Genomic DNA, 19,490 nt, shown 5'->3' with positions numbered 1-19,490 from the left:
GTGTACGGTTTCTCCCCGCTGTCAACTCTGCTTTTTGCGTCCATGTTATGTTTGATGATATTCAGGTCCCGATGAATAGACTGACCGACCTTGATGTGATGTTGGAGTTAAATTTCCCGTCCACAAATCCTCCCCTTCTAATAACCTGTACAATGAATATAAAACAGATAAAAGGGTGTGAGAGAGAACCCAGAAAAACACACAGGCTTGTTGTAAAATTGAGCTTAATAAATCGGGGAATTTGTGGGGCGGGCTCTAGAAAAACAGTCAACATGAAAGCTGCCGGATTGTCACAATAATCCCAACTGGCGCACTAATGTCCTCCAGCGATACGGGGATCGGGCGGGAGAGTCAAGTTGAGGTCGAAGATCAGCCATGGTCGTATTGACCGGTGGAGAAGGCTCGAAGGACCATATGGCTGACTCCTGCTCCTAATTTTTATGTTCTGATGGAAGGGAACCTGCCAACAAACCTGTCCCACCGCTTTTACCACCCAGAAGGAAAAGGGCAGCTGGTGAATGGGAACACCATCATCTGCAAGTTCCCCTCCAAGTCACACACCATCCGGACTTGGTCATATATCGCCGTTCCTTCATCGTCACTGGGTCAAAATCCTGGAACTGGCTCCCTAACAGCACTGTGGGAGTACCTTCACCACACGGACTGCAGCGGTTCCAGTAGGTGACTCCCCACCAACTTCTCCAGTGTAATTAGGAATGGCCAATAAATGCCGGCATTGGCAGCGACGGCCACAGCCCGGAACAAATTTAAAAATCTGAAAATGTTCAATGGATTAAAAGTCTCTCCAGAAATACTTGTTCCTCAAACACTTTTCCATTGTGTGGACAAAGTGTGTTTAACAATCTAATCTCCCCCAGAGCCCACCTCCCCGGGGGCCCTGCACGGGCCCAGAGCCCACCTCCCCGGGGGCCCCGCACGGGCCCAGAGCCCACCTCCCCGGGGGCCCCGCATGGGCCCAGAGGCCACCTCCCCGGGGACACCGCACGGGCCCAGAGCCCACCTCCCCGGGGGCACCGCATGTGCCCAGAGCCCACATCCCCGGGGGCACCAAGCCCAGAGCCCACCTCCCCCGGGGGCCCCTCACAGGCCCAGAGCCCAACTCACCGGGGGCCCCGCACAGGCGCAGAGCCCACCACCCCGGGGGCCCCGCACGGGCCCAGAGCCCACCTCCCCGGGGGCCCCACACGGGCCCAGAGCCCACCTCCCCGGGGGCCCCGCACGGGCCCAGAGCCCACCTCCCCGGGGGCCCCGCACGGGCCCAGAGCCCACCTCCCTGGGGGCCCCGCACGGGCCCAGAGCCCACTTCCCCGGGGGCACCGAGCCCAGAGCCCACGTCCCCGGGGGCCCCGCACGGGCCCAGAGCCCACCTCCCCGGGGGCCCCGCTCGGGGAAAGGCCGGAGCCGCAGGTTGTCGTTCGGGGCCTGAGGCCCACAGCGGGTGTGTGTGAAGCGGATAATGCGGAGTGCTGTCTCTCGGGCGGGCGGGGCCTGGGCCCGCACTCGGTGTGTGTGAAGCCTGCGGCCCCCCGGGGTTTATTAACCCGCTCCCTCCCTCCGCCCATCTCTCAACCGCTGCCTCAGACACAGCCGCCCCACTGCGCATGCTCGGTTCACGCTGCCCGGGTGATTGACGGCGGCTCGGGCCAATAGGAAGAGCAGGGTCGGGACTGGTGGACCGAGCGGGAGGTGGGTCCTCCAATGAATCGGAGTGTGCGAGGGGCGGGGCTGAGCCCGGATCTCCCGCACTGAGCATGTGCGGGCGGCGGTGGCGACAGTTGGTGGAGCCCGGATGATGTCGGTTGTCGGCGCGGGGCAGGAATTGGAGCCGCGCGTGGGGCTGGTGAGCGTCATAAACACGTGGTGTCGGGCCCAGGGCCAATCACAGCCCAGAGGCTGACCCCGGGCTTGAACCGCGGTGACAGGCCCGGGGTCAGCGGGGTCACCGGCCACCAGCTGGGATTTGGGAAAGAGGAAAAATGGGAGACATTCTAAAGCAAATGGTGCAATTTGCAGGTGAACATAAAGCTGTGAGGGGCAGGGTCCGCTGATCAATCTGTTCCAGCATTAATAGCAGTATAGAGTACAACAAGCAAGTTCTGGTCAACCTTTATCACTCACTAGTTAGACCTCAGATATTGAGGGTTGGCCTCAATTCTGGGACATCAGTAATAACTTTCAAAACCAGCAATGTTCAAAGGGAACATTTTCTGGTGTTTTGGGGCAGGTGCAGGGAGTGGGTCTTTCAGTGAGTTGGACAGGCTCGATGGGCCGAATGGCCTCATTCAGTGCCGTATGATTCCCTGAAGTGGTGAGAGTCAGGGAGTGAGTGGTCAGGGAGAGCTCATCACCAAAACAGGGAGATATTACAGATATATAGGGAGGGTCAGAGTGTATAAAGAGGCGACGGGAGCACAGACACCCAGAGTCAGTACCTTCAGGGGAGGGGAACCAGTGAGTGTAGAACTGAACCCAGCCAGAGTCAGTACCTTCAGGGGAGGGGAACCAGTGAGTGTAGAACTGAACCCAGCCAGAGTCAGTATCTTTAGGGGACGGAACCAGTGAGTGTAGAACTGAACCCAGCCAGAGTCAGCACCTTCAGGGGAGGGGTACCAGTGAGTGTAGAACTGAACCCAGCCAGAGTCAGTACCTTTAGGGGAGGGGAACCAGTCTGAGCAGAACTGTACCCAGACAGAGTCAGTACCTTCAGGGTAGGAGAGAGAGGGGAACCAGTGAGTGTAGAACTGAACCCAGCCAGAGTCAGTACCTTCAGGGGACCGGAACCAGTGAGTGTAGAACTGAACCCAGCCAGAGTCAGCACCTTCAGGGTAGGGGAATCAGTCTGTGTAGAACTGAACCCAGCCAGAGTCAGTACCTTCTGGGTAGGGGAACCAGTGAGTGTAGAACTGAACCCAGCCAGAGTCAGTACCTTCAGGGGAGGGGAACCAGTCTGTGGAGAACTGAACCCAGACAGAGTCAGCACCTTCAGCGGAGGAGAGGGAGAAGAACCAGTGAGTGTAGAACTGAACAAAGCCAGAGTCAATGCTTTCAGGGAGGAGGGACAGCGGTTTAGGGAGGGAGCTCCAGAGCTTGGGGCCTCGGCAACAGAAGAAAAGGCCACCAATGGTTGAGCGATTATAATCAGGGATGCTCAGAAGGGCAGAATTAGAGGAGCACAGACATCACTGGGGGTTGTGGAGCTGGAGGAGATTACAGAGATAGGGAGGGGCAAGGCCATGCAGGGATTTGTAAAGAAGGATGAGAATTTTGAAATCGAAGTGTTGCTTAACCGGGAGCCAATGTAAGTCAGTGAGCACAGGGGGTGATGGGTGAACGAGACTTGGTGCGAGTTAGGACACGGGCAGCCGAGTTTTGGATGAGGTGAAGATTACGTGGGGTATAATGTGGGAGGACAGCCAGGAGTGTGTTGGAATAGTCAAGTCTAGAGATAACCGAGGAATGGATGAGGGTTTCAGCAGAGGGCGAGCTGAGGCAGGGATGGAGACGGCCGATATTACACAGGTGGAAATAGGCGGTCTTGGTTTTCTGGGGATATGTGGTCGCAGCATTCTGGATAAGATCATCGGCCATTTTCATAGAATGAAAGTGCAGGAGGCCATTCGGCCCATTGTGCCTGTGCTGGCTCTATGGTCGAGTTATCCAGTTAGTTCCACTCCCCTGCTCTTTCCCCATAGCTCTGCAAATATTGTCCCTTTCGTATTTATCCAATTCACTTTTGAAAGCCACTGTTGAATCTGCTTCCACCGCCCTATCAGGCAGTGCATTCCAGATTGCAACAACTCGCTGTTTATACAATGGTTCCTCATGGCGCCTCTGCTTCTTTTACCAATCACCTGAACTCTGTGTCCTCTGGTTACCGACCCTTCTGCCACTGGAATGTGTTTCTCCTTATTTAGTCTATCAACACCGTTCATGATTTTGAACACTATCAAATCTCCTCTGAACCTTTTCTGCTCCAAGGAGAATTACCGCAGCTTCTCCAGTATCTCCACATAACTGAAGTCCCTCCTCCTTCGTACATCTCTTCTGGTCCCTCTCTAAGGTGGAGATACCCTTCTGAAAGTGTGATGCCCAGAATTGAGCACAATGTGTCAGCTGAGGCCCAACCAGTGTTTATAAAGGTTGAGCATAACTAAACATCAAATGCTGCTGTTTGTGTGATGAGGTTTAGACGGGCGAGGTTTATCCAGTCAGTTGGATGTGAGCTGAAACATGTGCACTTGGAGCGGGAAGCCAGGGACACGCTGTGCAACTGGGCACAGACACTCTGCACAGCCCACACATCACTTGTTTCCCACTTGGCCCAGAAGGATGTATTAAATGCAACAATTCATTTGATTTGACTTTAAATAGTTTTGTTCATAAATTTAATCATGCTTCTCTAATTTTATTTCTTAACTCAGATTCACGGCCCCATTTTATTTCTTCCTCTGAACCCCTCAACTTAATGTGGCAGCTTAATGTTGGCGAGTGGTGATTGATTGCCCTGGGAACCAACAGGAAGAGAGGTCAGAGTCCGGAGGGCCCAGGGAGCAGCGTGTTCTGCAACCAATCGCGGTGCTTGAGGGGTGGATCCTGAGTCGGCCTGTCAGGTGAGTCTGTGTGAACCCCTGTTAAACAATTCATCTTTTAAAGCTAAATCGAGATTTCTTTTGTCCGCAAAACAGTTTAACATTTGTCAGTATTTTGTTTCCCTGGAGTTCCTATTATGAGTTTCAGACACTTCAGTGCCAAGTGAGGTGTTTATAGGTGATTAATTTCCCTCATGTCGCTGTTAGTTAAAGATACAGAGATTGATTTCCCTTCATTATGCATCTTTTGTAAGTAAACAAAAATCCTTTCTGTTAGCAGTGAGTCACATTCTGCACTGGGGGAGACGGCTGGTGGCTTCAGGCTTTAAAATTCTCATCCTCTTGTTCAAATCCCTCCAAGGCCTCACCCCTCCCTATCTCTGTAACCTCCTCCAGCCCGCCAATCCTCTTAATAAGGAGAAACAATTTTCAGTGTCAGAAAGTTCAGTAACCAGAGGCACAGATTGAATGTGATTGGCAAATGAAGCAGATGCTACATGAGGGGACTAATGAAGCAGCGAGATGTTCTGGCCTGGAACGCACTGCCTGTTCGGGTGGTGGAAGCAGATTCACTTGTAACTTTCGGAAGAGATAAAACATGAGTTGAAAAAATTTTCAGCGTTATGGGGAAAGAGTAGGACAGGAGTCCCCTGAGTGCATCTCGCTCGCTAACCGGTTTTCAGTTCTGGATACTGATGAGGGCGATGGTTTCTCTGGGGAGTGCAGCCAGAGCCATGTCCACGACACCGTAGGTGGCTCATCTGCACAGGGCGGGGAGGAAGAAGAGTGGAAGAGCAATAGTGGGAGTGGATTTGATAGTTAGGGAACAAACAATCGCTTCTGCAGGCACAGACATGATTCCAGGATGGTATGTTGCCTCCCTGGTGCCAGGTTCAAGGATGTCACTAAGCAGCTGCAGGACATTGTTGAGGGGGGAGGATGAACATCCAGAGGTTGTGGATCATATCGGGACCAATGACATCGATAGAAAGAGGGATGAGATCCTGCAGGCAGATTTTAGGGAGCTAGGAAAGAGATTAAGAAACAGGACCTCAAAGGCAGTAATGTCCGGATTACTCCCGGTGCCCCGTGCTGGTGAGTACAGAAATAAGAGGATAGAACAGATGAATGCATGGCTGGAGTTTGGTGCAGGAGGGAGGGCTTTAGATTCCTGAGGCATTGGGAGTGTTTCTGGGGGAGGTGGGACCAGTACAAGCCGGACAGGTTGCACCTCAACAGGACTGGACAATATCCTCACTGGGGTTTTGCTAGTGTTTTGAAGGCAGAGGAAACAAAGGCTGGAAAATAGACAATAAGGAGTTTAGCAGCGCTAAATGCCAGTGCCAGTGTGTTTCAGTGAGATCACCTCTCATTCGTCTAAACCCCAGAGAGTATAGGCCCATTCTACACAAACTCTCATTATAAGACAGCCCTCTCATCACAGGAATCAATCCAGAAATACTTCAATGCCAGTGCAAGGAGTCTAGGGATTAAGGCAGATAAGCTGAGGGCACAGGCAGACATGTGGGGGTATGATATTGTAACTATTAGTGAAACACGGCTCAAAGAACTGCAGGAATGGCAGCTCAACATTCCTGGTTGCAGGGTTTTAAGACGAGACAGAGACGGGGATAAAAAAAGGAGAGCGCGCTGCAGTATTGATTATAGAAACAATTCCAGCTGTGGGGAGGGATGATATGTTCGAAGGATCATCAAATAAGGCCACATGGGAGAAGTGAAGAACAAAAAAGGGGCAATCACACTGCTGGGGATGTACTATCGGCCCCCAAACAGTCAGAGGGAGACAAAAGAGCAAATATGTCGGCACATTTCGAATACATGCAAAAATAATAGGGCAGTAATAGTCGGGGATTTCAACTACCCAAATATTAACTTGGATAGAATTAGTATGAAAGATATAGAAGGAGCAGAATTATTAAAATGTATTCAGGAGAACTTTTTTAGCCATTACGTAGCAAGCCCAACAAGAGAGGGGGTGGTTCTGGACTTAGGTTTAATGAATGAAGCTTGGGCAGGTGGAAGGGGTATCGGTGGGAGAGCATTTTGGTGCTGGTGATCATAATTCAGTTAGATTTAGGGTAGTTATGGAAAAGGACAAAGATAGACCAGGAATAAAAGTTCTCAATTGGGGTAAAGCTAATGTTACGAAGCAGAGATGTGATTTAACCAAAGTGGACTGGAAACAGCTACTTGAATGTAAATTAGTGTCAGAGCAGTGGGAGGCATTCAAGGAGGAGATAGCGAGGGTTCAGAGCAAGTTTGTTCCATTAAGAAAAAGGGTGGGACTAATAAATCTAGAGCCCCTTAGATGTCAATATTAGAATATCAGAGATCGGAACAGGAGTAGGTCATACGGCCCCTCGAGCCTGCTCCACCATTCAATAAGATCATCGCCCTCAACTGCACTTTCCCACCTGTTCTCCATATCCCCGATTCCCCGAGAGTCCAAAAATCTATTTATCTCAGCCTTGAATAGACTGAGCATCCACAGCCCTCTGGGGCAGAGAATTCCAAAGATTCACAACCCTCTGAGTGAAGACATTTCTCATCTCTGTCTTAAATGGCCTGCCCCTTATTTTGAGCCCCCGAGTTCTAGTCACTCCAGCCCGGGGGAATCGAGCTCTCAGCATCTACCCTGTCAATGCCCTTCAGAATCTTGTATGTTTCAATGAGATCCCCTCTTATTCTTCGAAACTCCAGAGAGTATAGGTCCATTCTACACAATCTCTCATCGAAAGACAGCTCTCTCATCCCAGGAATCAATCTTGTGAACCTCCGTTGCACCATCTCCAAGGCAAGTGTATCTTTCCTTCGATAAGGAGACTGAAACTGCCAAGTACTCCAGGTGTGATCTCACCAAGGCCCTGTACAATTGTAGCAATAGATCCTTGCTCTTATACTCCACCCCCTTACTGCTTGCTGTACCTGCATGCTCGCTTTCTGTGTTTCTTGCACAAGGTCACCCAAATCTCTCTCAACACCAACAATTAAAGTTTCTCACCATTTAAAAGATATTCTGTTTTTCTATTCTTCCTGCCAAAGTGAATAACCTCACATTTCCCGACATTATACTCAATCTGCCACCTTACTGCCCATTCACATCGTCTATCTGTGTATCTTTCCACTCTTGTGTTCTGCTCACAGCTTACTGTCTCACCTAGCTTTGTATCGTCAGCAAATATTACACTCGGTCCCTTTATCTGGGTAATTAATATAGATTGTAAATAGCTGAGGCCCCAGCTCTGATCCTTGCTGCACCCCACGAGTTACAGCCTACCGGAAGCCCCACCTCTCACACACTCCAATTGGTTGGAGGACCAACTGCCCATTCAGTCCTCCAGCCCCGCCCCACTCTTCCTATTGGTGGGGAGCTGCCGTCAATCACCCGGGCAGTGTGAGCTGAGCATGTGCAGGCGGCGGTGGCAGACGCTGACGCAGGAGGTGAGCGAGCTCCAGGGAGCGGTTTGAAGAAACGCTGGGGGCAACAACACCGAGTGCAGCCCCGGGCCCAGATATAAACCGGGGAACATTCTCCCCACACCGGGGGGTATATAAACCGGGGAACATTCTCCCCACACCGGGGGTGGGATATAAACCGGGCAACATTCTCCCCACACCGGGAGATATAAACCGGGGAACATTCTCTCCACACCGGGGGGGGGGGGGATATAAACTGGGGAACATTCTCCCCACACCGGGAGATATAAACCGGGGAACATTCTCCCCACACCGGGGGCGGGATATAAACCGGGGAATATTCTCCCCACACCGGGGGATGTAAACCGGGGAACATTCTCCCCACACCGGGGGGGAGATATAAACTGGGGAATATTCTCCCCACACCGGGGGCGGGATATAAACCGGGGAATATTCTCCCCACACCGGGGGATGTAAACCGGGGAACATTCTCCCCACACCGGGGGGGGATATAAACCGGGGAACATTCTCCCCACACCGGGGGGGGGGATATAAACCGGGGAACATTCTCCCCACACCGGGGAGGGATATAAACCGGGGAACATTCTCCCCACACCGGGGGGGGAGGGATATAAACTGGGAACATTCTCCCCACACTGGGGGGGGGGGATATTAACCGGGGAACATTCTCCCCACACCGGGGGGGGGGATATAACCCGGGGAACATTCTCCCCACACCGGGGGGAGGGATATAAACCGGGGAACATTTTCCCCACACCGGGGGGAGGGGGGATATAAACCGGGGAACATTCACCCCACACCGGGGGGGTGATATAAACCAGGGAACATTCTCCCCACACCGGGGTGGGAATATTAACCGGGGAACATTCTCCCCACACCGGGGGGGGGGAATATTAACCGGGGAACATTCTCCCCACACCGGGGGTGGAGGGATATAAACCGGGGAACATTCTCCCCACACCGGGGGTGGGGGATATAACCCGGGGAACATTCTCCCCACACCGGGGGGAGGGATATAAACCGGGGAACTTTCTCCCCACACCGGGGGGGGGGGATATTATCCGGGGAACATTCTCCCCCTGCCTGCCGGGTCCTGGGTCCGCTCCAGCCCGAAGGAGCGGTCAGTGCATGCGCTGTGTCTGCCTCAAACTGTCAGGGAGCGTCTGTAAATCAACGAGAAATAGTAATGGACCCGGGAGCGTCTGTAAATGAAGGAGCAATGGTGACTGAGCAGGGAGCGTCTGTAAAGAATTCTAGAATCACAGAATATTACAGCACAGAAGGGGGCCATTCGGCCCATCGAGTCTGTGCCGATACTTTCGGGGAGCAATCCGGTTATCCCACTTCCCCCGCTCTTTCCCCAAATCCCTGCCATATCATTCTGCTTAAAGTCTTTGTCCAATTCACTTTTGAAGGCTACTATTGACTCTGTCTCCACCGCTCCGTCAGGCAGTGCATTCCAAATCATAACCACTCCTTGTGTGAAAATGGTTTTCCTCATGTGACCTCTGTTTTTTGCCAATCACCTCAAATCTGTGCCCTCTGGTTATCAGCCGTTAGAAACAGTTTCTCTATTCATTCTATCTCATCTTCATGATTTTTAACATCTCTATCAAATCTCGTCTGAGCCTTCTCTGCCCCAAGGAGAACAATCCCAGCTTCTCCAGTCTCCACATAAATGAAGTTCCTTATCCCTGGCACCATTCCAGTAAATGTCTTCTGACCCCTCTCCAAAGCCTTTGTTTCCTTCCTGAAGTGTGCCCAGAATTGGACCCAATCTTCCAGCTGGGGTCGAGCAACTGTTTTATATTGCTTTAGCATAACTTCCAGGCTTTAGTACTCTGTGTCTCGATTTATAAAGCCCAGGATCCTTTACGCTTTATTAACAGCTTTGTTAACCTGTCCTGCGAACTTCAAAGATTTATTAAAATCTTTAAATATTTCAAAAAATGTAGCAGAAATGGTGAGTGGTCAGGGAGCGTCTGTAAAGGTAGGAGAAATGGAGAGTGGTCAGGGAGCGTCTGTAAAGGAAGGAGAAATGGGGAGTGGTCAGGGAGCGTCTGTAAAGGAAGGAGAAATGCAGAGTGGTCAGGGAGCGTCTGTAAAGGAAGGCTAAATGGGGAGAGGTCAGGGAGCGTCTGTAAAGGAAGGAGAAATGGAGAGTGGTCAGGGAGCGTCTGTAAAGCAAAGAGAAATGGGGAGTGGTTAGGGAGCGTCTGTAAAGGAAGGAGAAATGGAGAGTGGTCAGGGAGCGTCTGTAAAGGAAGGAGAAATGGTGACTGGGCATGAAGCCTCAATTTTAAAATTCTCATCCTTGTTTTCAAATCCCTCTGTGGCCTCGCCCCTCCCTATCTCTGTCACCTCCTCCAGCCCTACAACCCTCCAGGATTTCTGGCCTCCTGCACATTCCTGGTTTTAATCACACCACCTTTGGTGGCCATGCCTTCAGCTGCCGAGGCCCTAAGCTCCAAAATTCCCTCCCTCCTCCTTGAACACCCAAAGAACGTAAGAAATAGGAGCGGGAGTAGGCCATTTGGCCCCTCGAGCCTGATCCGCCATTCCATAAGATTATGGCTGATCTGATCATGGACTCAGCTCCACTTCCCTGCCCGCTCCCCATAACCCTTTACTCCCTTATCGTTCAAAAATCTGTCTATCCCCACCTTAAATGTATTCAGTGACCCAGCCTCTACAGCTCTCTGGGGCAGAGAATTTCACAGATTTACAACCCTCTGAAAGAAGAAATTTTTCCTCATCTCAGTGCTAAATAGGCGGCCCCTTATTCTAAGACTATGTCCTTTACTTTTAGTTTCACCTATGAGTACAAATATCCTCTCTGAATCCACCTCATCGAGCCCCCTCATTATCTTGTATGTTTCAATAAAATCACCTCTTATTCTTCTGAACTCCAATGAGTATAGGCCCAACCTATTCAACCTATCTTCATAAGACAACCTCCTCATATCCGGAATCAACCTAGTGAACCTTCTCTGACAGCCTCCAATGCAAGTATATCCCTCCTTAAATAAGGAGACTAAAACTGCACGCAGTGCTCCAGGTGTGGCCTCACCAATACCCTGTATAAGTGTAGCAGGACTTCTCTGCTTTAATACTCTATCCCCCTTGCAATAAAGGCCAACATTCCATTTGCCTTCCTGATTACTTGCTGTACCTACATACTAACTTGTTGTGTTCCAGGCACAAGGACACTCAGGTCTCTCTGTACTGCAGCACTTTGCAATTTTTCTTCATTTAAATTATAATTTGCTTTTCTATTATTTCAGCCAAAAGTGGATAATTTCACAGTTTCCCACATTATACTCCATCTGCCAAATTTTTGCCCACTCAGTGAGCCTTTGCAGATTTTTTGTGTCCTCCTCACAATTTGCTTTCCCATCCATCTTTGTACCATCAGCAAACTTGGCTGCATTACACTCTGTCCCTTCATCCGAATCATTAATATGGATTGTAAATAGTTGAGGACCCAGCACCGATCCCTGCGGCACCCCACTAATCACTGTTTGCCAACTGGAAAAAGACCCATTTACCCTGACTCTGTTAGTTAGTCAATCCTCTATCCATGCTAATATATTACCCCCAACCCAGTGAGCTTTTATCTTGTGCAGTAATCTCTTATGTGGCAACTTATAGAATGCCTTCTGGAAATCCAAATACACCACATCCACTGGTTCCCCCTTATCCATCCTGCTCATTACATCCTCAAAGAACTCCAGCAAATTTGTCAAACCTGATTTCCCTTTCATAAAACCATGCTGACTCTGCTTGATTGAATCATGCTTTTCCAAATGTCCCATTACTGCTTCCTTAATAATGGACTCCAACATTTTCCCAACGACAGATGTTAGGGTAACTGGTCTATAGTTTCCTGCTTTTTGTTTTCCTCCTTTTTTAAATAGGGGCGTTACATTTGTGGTTTTCCAATCTGTTGGAACCGCCCCAGAATCCAGGGAATTTTGGGAGATTACAAACAATGCATCCACTCTGCAGCCATTTCTCTTAAGACCCTAGGATGTAAGGCATCAAGTCCAGGACACTTGTCCGCCTTTAGTCTCATTATTTTACCTAGTACCACTTCATTACTGATAGTGATTGTATTAAGTTCCTCCCTACCTATCACCCCTTGATTATCCACTATTGGGATGTTTTTAGTGTCTACCGTGAAGACCGATACAAAATATTTGTTCAACGTCTCTGCCATTTCCCTGTGCTCCATTATTAATTCCCCAGTCTCATCCTCCAGGGGACCAACATTTACTTGAGCCACTCTTTTCCTTTTTAACCCTCTTTAAAATGTGTCTCTTTGACCCTCGGAGTCAAATTCTATCTGATAATGCTCCTGTGAAGCACCAGGGGCCATTATACAGTGTTATTTCAAGGCTGAGATCGATACATTTTTGGCGTTTTGTGGCATCAAGGGATATGTAGATCGGGCGGGAAAGTGGAGTTGAGGTTGATGATCAGTCATGATGTTATTGAATGGTGGAGCAGGCTCGAGGGGCCGTATGGCCTACTCCTGCTCATAACTCTTATGTTCTTAAAGGCGCTATATAAATGAAAGTTGTTGTTGTCTATAAAGGAAGGAGAAATGGTGATGGGTCAGGGAGAGCATTTGATCAGAACTGGGAGATATGGCAGATGGACAGCTTATAGGGAGCGATTGAGTGAGGGAAAGGAGAGAGAGAGACCATGTACACAAGAAATGAACTGTAAAGTTGGGTGGGGAAGAGTAGGTGGGGAAGTGACAGCAGACAAAAGGAGGCACAATTGGAGAAGGTAGAGTAATAAAAGACACATAGAAAATAAAAACACTTGCATTTATTTTGCACCTTTCACCACCACCAGATGCCCCAAAGCACTTTACAGTCAATTAAGTTCTTTTTGAAGTGTAGTCTCCATCATAATGTAGGAAACGCAGCAACCAATTTACAATGAGATAATGACCAAATAATCTGCTTTACTGATGTTAAGGGAAAATATTGGCCAGGACATCGGGGATAACTCCCCTGTTCTGCCTGAAGTAGTGCAATGGGACCTTTTACATCCACCTGAGGGAGCAGACGGGGCCTCGGTTTAACATCTTGTCCGAAAGACAGCACCTCCAACAGTACAGCAGTCCCTCAGCACTGCACTGGAGCATCAGCCGAGAGTTTTGTGTTTTTGTCTCTGGAGTGCGACGTGAACCCACAACCTTGTGACCAAGAGGCAAGTGTGTTACCCACTGAGTCACAGCTGACACAAATACTGACATAGTTAGAGCAGGTTAGCTCAGTTTGAGATGTGAGATGATGCATTTATCAACGCTGAGATATTTTTTCTATTCCTCAAAATTAGTAACATTTTGGAACGTTCAGGTCAAGGTTCACAGAGTAACAATAAGAAATAGGAGCAGGAGTAGGCCATTTGATCCCTCGAGCCTGCTCTGTCATTCAATAAAATCATGGCTGATCTGATCTTGAACCTCAACTCCACTTTCCTGCCTGCTCCCCATAACTCTTGACTCCCCTGTAATTCAAAAATCTGTCTATCTCCCCTTTAAAAATATTGACTGACTCAGCCTCCACAGCTTTCTGGGTAGAGAATTCCAAAGATTCACCACCCTCAGAGAAGAAATTCCTCCGCATCTCCGTTTTAAATGGCCGACCCCTTATTCTGAAACTATGCACCCTAGTTCTAGATTCCCCCACGAGGGCAAACATCCTCTCTGCTTCTACCCTGTCAAGCCCACTCAGAATCTTACACATTTCAATAAGATCACCTCTTATTCTTCGAAACTCCAATGAGTACAGGCCTTACCTGCTCAAGCTTACTTCATAAGACAACCCCTTCATCTCAGGAATCAACCTCGTGAACCTTCTTTGAACTGCCTCCAATGCAAGTATAGCCCTCCTTAAATAAGGAGACCAAAATTGTACGCAGTACTCCAGGTGTGGTCTCACGAACACCCTGTACAGTTGTAGCAAGACTTCTCTACTTTTATACTCCATTCCCCTTCAATAAAGGCCAACATTGCATTTGCCTTCCTGATTACTTGCTGTACCTGCATGCTAACCTTTTGTGTTTCATGCACAAGGACCCCCAGATCCCTCTGTACCGCAGCATTTTGTAGTCGCCATTTAAATAATAATTTGCTTTTTTATTCTTCCTACCAAAGTGCATAACCTCACATTTTCCCTCATTGTACTCCATCTGCCAAATTTTGGCCCACTCACTGAGACTGTCTGTAACCCTTTGCTGATTCTTTGTGTCCTCCTCATAACTTTTTTACCACCTATCTTTGTATCAGCAGCATATTTGGCCGCAGTGCACTCCGTCCCTTCATCCAAGTCATTAATATAGATTGTAAATAGTTGAGGCCCTAGCACTGATACCTGTGGCACCCCACTAGTTACTGTTTGCCATCCTGAAAATGGCCCATTTATCCTGACTCTCTGTTTTCTGTTAGTTAGCCAATCCTACATCTATGCGAATATATTACCCCAAATCCTGTGAGCTCTTATATTGTGCAGTTACCTTTTATCTGGCACCTTATCGAATGCCTTCTGGAAATGTAAATAAACAACTGCTACTGGTTCCTCTTCATCCACCCTGCTCGTTACATCCTCAAAGAACTCCAGCAAGTTTGTCAAACGTGATTTCCCTTTCATAAAACCATGCCGTCTCTGCTTGACTATTATGATTTTCATAATGTCCTGCTACTATTTCCTTAATAATGGCCTCCAGCATTTTCCCAATGATAGATGTTAGGCTAACTGCTCTATAGTTTCCTGCTTTCTCTCTCCCTCCCTCCCTTGTTGAATAGGGGTGTTGCATTTGAGTTTTTCCAATCCACTGGGACCTTGCCAGAATGCAGGGAATTTTGGGAGATTACAACCAATCCATCCACTTTCTCTGCAGCCACTTCTTTTAAGACCCCAGGATGCAGGCCATCAGGTCCAGGGGACGTCCACCTTTAGTCCCAATAGTTTGTCCAGTACTTTTTCTCCAGTGATAGTGATTGTTTTAAGTTCCTCGCTCCCTGTGACCCCTTGATTATCTATTATTATTGGGATGCTTTTAGTGTCTTCCACCGTGAAGACCACACAAAATATTTGTTTAAAGTCTCTGCTATTTCCCTGTTTCTCATTATTAATTTCCCGTCTCATCCTCTAAGGGACCAACGTTTATTTTAGCTATCTCTTCCTTTTTATATATCTGTAGAAGCTCTGACTGTATTTATATTTCTTGCCAGTTTACTCTCAGTCTATCTTCTCCCTCTTTATTATTTTTATTAAGTCAATACTTAAAACCACACAGAAGAAGGAAAGAATGTTCCATAGAAACTAGAATTGTCTCTTCTGAATTTCGATCCTGTACTTACAGTGATGACTTTTGTAAACTCCTTTTGCAGGGTGTGAGAAGGAGAGGATTTGAAGGAGGGAAGCTCAAACTAAACGTCACGTCAAGATCTGATAGAGTCATTCGATTCATCAGGACTTGAATACCATCGGCCTTTGAATGTGGAAGGAGAAATGTTTGTTTATTCTGTCTATGGGGAAAGATTACAAACATCAGTGTGACTGTGAAAGCAGAGACCCACACACCCGAGTGAGAGTGTTTCAGTGCACTGATTGTGGAAAGAGCTTTAACCAGTTACACAGCCTGAAAAACCATCGCACCATTCACAGTGGGGAGAAACTGTAAATGTGTTGTGTGTGGAGGAGGCTTCAACTGATCATCCAACCCGGAGAGACGGATACACACCCGCACCACGGAGAAACCGTGGAAATGTGGGGACAGTGGGAAGGGATTCAGCTACCCGTCTAAGCTGAAAATTCATCAACACAGTCACACTGGGGAGAGGCCGTTCACCTGCTCCGTGTGTGGGAAGCGATTCACTCAGTCATCCAACCTGCTGACACACCAGCGAGTTGACACTGGGGAGAGGCCATTCACCTGCTCTGAGTGTGGGAAGCGATTCACTGTGTCATCCCACCTGCTGGCACACCAGCGAGTTCACAAGTGACTGCAGTGGTTGGATTCTGCTATCATTGCTGCTGTTTATCACATCCCGACTGAATCGTGTCCATTCTGACAGTTGAAGTTTGTTTCTGATGATAACCCCTGTAACTGGGCTGGAATATAATATTGTGATGTTTCAATAACAGAGTGTGTCGACATTTAATGTTCCAAGATAAGAGGAGACTAATTGATGTCCTGTTACTGACTCTACCATTTTGGGGCCTTTTCTCCTTTCTAACTCTGGATTATTTCAGTTCTCATACCTTTGGTTACTCTCGTGGACAAATGCCAGTTCCCCTTACCTTCCAGAGTGCCTCTCCTAGCCTTGGTATTGTGGGAAGGTGTCGGTAACATGCCTGGGATCACTGAACACAAAACCCAGTCTGTGAATCACTTTCAGATACTGGACTTAGCGTGTGCCCCACAGCATCTCTCTCACCTTCGATGTGTGAATGGAGCATCACGCCTGCAAACCTGGGTTCAATTTAAATTTGAATCCACTCAGGAAATGTATTTAAGAAAATACAGGTCACGTCAAATCATTGGCAACATTTTCGAGTCAACAACATGAACAAGTAAATTCATCCCGGCCCAATATTACAGCTCTGCATTCACAGGAGAAAGTCTGTTATCAAACTCCTCGAGTAGACAGAATATAGATCAATGCTAACTCTAAGAATATCTAGCATCTGTTGTAAATATCTTTCAAATCCCAACCGATGCAATCTGGTTTTTTCCTTTCAATTGAAGTGAATGGAAGATGAGAGGGGTGTTGGCATCGGGAACTCGGTTAATTCAGCTTCTAAAAGGTGTTCATGTTTAGTTCATTCCATATCGGGGAAAATGTGGTTGTTATCATTAGAGAGAGATTTCACTGAGCAGCAGTTGGTGTTTCCAACCAACTGGCCGTGGATATTTTCATCATAGAGTATTTCTAATCTAAACATTCTGTTAGAATAAGAAAAATTCAGAGACTAGTGGTTTGCGATTGCCACAGGAAGACCAGTGTTTTACGTGCTTCTAACGTTGTTGATGTATGTTGGAAGAAAATGCAACCTTGAGTCTCTGGACTATGCCGTAGCAAAAGACGACCATATCAGGCAATGCCAGTTCCAGTTGGATAAGAGGTTGATGGCATAGCAAAAGATCCAGCAGTTCAAACAAAATTATCTCCAGTTATCTGCAGACATCGAATGTCGCAGCATGCTGACAAAGTTGGAATTAAGAATTTAGAGTATTGAGTTAAATTATTGGGATCGATTGTTATAGAATTGAATTGTTATAGAATGGAAAAGTGATGAAGTTATGCTAAACTTGTATCGAACCTTGGTTAGACTTTGTGCGTGCAATTCTGGTCACCATATTACAAAAAGGATATGGAGGCACTGGAGAGGGTGCAGAGAAGATTTATAAGGATGATACCAGAAAGGCGATCGTATACCTATCGGGAAAGGCTGGACAGGCCAGGTCTCTCTTCCCTTGAAAAAAGAAGGCTGAGGGGTGACCTAATATCTTTCAAATTATGAAAGGTTTTGACAGATTAGATACAGTGTTTCCACTTGTGGGGACCAGCATAATTAGAGGCCATCAACATAAGATAGTCACCAAGAAATCAAATAGGGAATTCAGAAGAAACCTCTACCCAGAGAGTGGTGAGAATGTGGAACTCACTGCCACAGGGAGTGGTTGAAGCGAATAGTATCAATGCATTTAAGGGGAGGCTAGACAAGTATATGAGGGAGAAGGGAATAGAGGGTTATGTGGATATAGTTAGATGAGGAAAGAAGGGAGGAGGCTCGAGTGGAGCATAAACGCCGGCATGGACTGGTTGGGCCGAATGGCCTGTTTCTGTGCTGTATATCCGATGTAATCCTATTGTCCAAGTCACACTGCTTGAAGGGGAAGATAAATGACTTGCATCCAAACGCAATTGTTGCTTTTGTCTTCTTTGTAAAATGACAAAGTCTGGGCATAATTTGTTTGTGAAAATAAAACTGATTTTATATATATATATATATATATATATTGCTAAGCATCGCTGGTCAAACACATGGGAAGGAAAATTTGGCTCAAAATTGAGATAATTAAGTTTTTTTTTAAAAAGTCCCATCTCTTTGGTTCTGTCCAAACTATGTATTCAGAAATAAGTTTTAGGGGGCGACTGTTATGCTAAAGGTAACTCACATCCTTCCTCTTGTCGACTGAATTGCTCTCTGGCATACTTTGAAGAACAAAAGGTCTAAGGAGAGGTTCGGTAAAATAAAATTAAACAAAGAAACTGGGTCAAAACTTGGAGCAAGTGGGAATGTTTGATCGATGTTTAAAGACAGTAGGATAATATTGTAATAGACAGTAAAGTTCATCCGTGCTCATGAATGAAATGGTGAACACTGTATAAAATGTAATGAGAGGAAATGAGTGAGGACATAAGAGGAAAACAGGAAAGTTACACATCCAAATAGAAATGTTTCTTAACTCATTGTTCCTGGGAGAATTGTCATAAATCACCTGGGTACAATCTGGTGTTCATGTAAATTCTTGTTAAAGTCAGGGAAGTGTAGGAAATTGCTAAGATTTCTCTGAGATGTTTGTGTCATTGCCTACACTGAACAATAAGAAAACTGAATTTGATCGCCTGGCCAATACCCGAGACATCGGGACCGTGCAGAGGGAGATGAGTAAAGATCTTCAGACACCCCACGATCTTTTGATAAGATCATCTCAAATGGCTTGGATCAGATGTCACATGTGGCATGATACTGGGATACCGCTGCGTGTGTGTGAACGAGTCTCAGGCATGCTCAGTTATCGACAACAGCACAACATGAAATGGCTAATGTGGCTCAGGAGAGTGAGAGAACTTTTTAAACCGTCAACGTCGTGAAACATTCTCCATAGAGAAACCGACTTTGAAATAATCAGGATGGAGTTAAACACCCTGCTACCTGTCAGAGGCATTAGAATTAACAGGAGCGAGAATGCTGATCAAATTAGGATTTCCTCACAGCTAGAATGGTCATCAGTTTCAAGCCTCCACTAAGTACTGAACAAAGAAAGCTTGTAGAGAGGCTAAAAACAAAAAAAGTCAGCCTGTCTCTGTCTGGACAAGGTGGCCATGGCTGTGCACAGATCAGCTGCAAGCTGAAGGTGGGAGATAAGGAGGCCAGACCTCACAGGCTCCATAACAAAACATGGATCCAAGTGAGAGGCGATCTCCAGGAGGAAGCAGAGGACCTCCAAAGGGTTAGTTTTGGAATCCGTGATAAACCGAGGTATAGACCCTCAAAAGCATAATTTTGGTGGTAATAGAGAAATAACCCGAAAGCGTGCTCCTTGGGAAGATTGGGAGACCAGGAAGTCTACCCTGAACCAGGTGGATTGGGACACATCCTGACCCCAAAC

This window comes from Pristiophorus japonicus, chromosome 23 (genome assembly GCF_044704955.1).
Source record: "Pristiophorus japonicus isolate sPriJap1 chromosome 23, sPriJap1.hap1, whole genome shotgun sequence".
Taxonomy (NCBI): domain Eukaryota; kingdom Metazoa; phylum Chordata; class Chondrichthyes; family Pristiophoridae; genus Pristiophorus; species Pristiophorus japonicus.
This window is presented reverse-complemented; position numbering follows the sequence as displayed.